The sequence below is a fragment of the Bombina bombina genome, chromosome 3 (assembly GCF_027579735.1).
Source record: "Bombina bombina isolate aBomBom1 chromosome 3, aBomBom1.pri, whole genome shotgun sequence".
Taxonomy (NCBI): domain Eukaryota; kingdom Metazoa; phylum Chordata; class Amphibia; order Anura; family Bombinatoridae; genus Bombina; species Bombina bombina.
In genome coordinates, this window is record NC_069501.1 from 390,348,645 (window position 1) to 390,350,124 (window position 1,480).

The following is a 1,480-nucleotide window of genomic DNA, read 5'->3' on the forward strand; positions in this document are numbered from 1 at the left end:
CCAATGTGCTATAGATATCCAGATCCCAGTATTGTAGCAAGTGAAGCCCCTTAGTTCACAACAGGCTCCGGAAGGTTCAGACAAGTCAACTTTGTGACTTCCAGATGTAAGGGCCGATGTTACACGCCCTTATCGCTGCACAATCAGTCAGCTTGATGCTGCAGTGAGGTAACTCAATGTCGCCCTGCAAGATTAAGGCATTCTGTACATCAACTTAAACACACCAATGTTATCTGTATAAGCAATCAAGTTCTGCACAATATATATTTATATTTTGCACACAATTCTTTTTTTTCCTTTAAACTTATATGGATTGTTAAAATTATTGAAGATGGCCAGGTCACAGGACACTTTTTCTAGCTTGAATTACATCTCCATAAATGATGTTTTAACATCATGTGATCGTCTGCATCAAATCCCAAGTCAGCTTTTACCACAGAGGTATGTAAAGTTAACCCAAAAGTATCTGTCAGTTTTATACTCTGTATTACCAATACCTCATACTGCATTGAGGTTACTAAATGTGAGCAGAACCTTTGCTAGACCTAAGTGTTTAAATACTGTATAATAAACAGACAGTATTGCACTATTGGTATTTTGTTTCTGCTCTCTTCTATGACCATTAACTACACTGAGCGTGAATACTACCATACCTCAGGAAGCAGTGAAGTGTGTTTATCCAGGTGCCACTGAAGTCTCTCCCTACATCATGCAGCACTTATCTCATGAGATTGAGGTAAATAATTGTAAATAGGAACACCATAGACTCACCCCAATGTTATTTTTCAGGACATTCTGTACATAACAACACAGATATAATACTAGCAAATGCAATTTTTGGTCTCAAACTATGGATTTGTACAAACAATTATTATTTATTTATGTACCTGTGTGTAAACTACGAGATTGAGGGCTAGATTAGAAGTGGAGTGGTATTTTGAGATTTAGCTATAGCAAAACTCTGCTAGGACTTACATTTTTGCGCTAGTCGGGTTGCGCTGGTATTAAAAGGTCAAAGTAAACAATTTTTTCTTCTAACAGTAACACGACTAGCACAAAAATCAAAACTTAGATTATAGTGTGTGAGTGTGTAATGTTTGTGGGATATTTCCTTATCAGACCAATCCTGGCCAGTAGTCTTCTTATCCCAGAATCAAATGGAAAGATAAGGAAAGATCCCAGAACTAAACTTAACAGATTGAAGGAGTGAGGTAGTACAGGAACATTAAAAACACCATATGCTGAAAGGGTTAATGAGGAGCAGGTCACAGAGAAGGTACAGAAGTAAGCAAACAGTTCTATGCCCCTGTGAAACACAAAAAAAAAATGTCCACCAGGCAGTGCATGGTTCAGTGAGAGCAGGGAGTCAAATGTTTCTGATAATCCAAGGGTTAAGCAAAGGAATGGTCAATAGGCAATGCTTGGTTCAGTAACAAGCATGCAGTCCAATCTATCTGAGTAGCAAAAGGGTTAAGCAGAA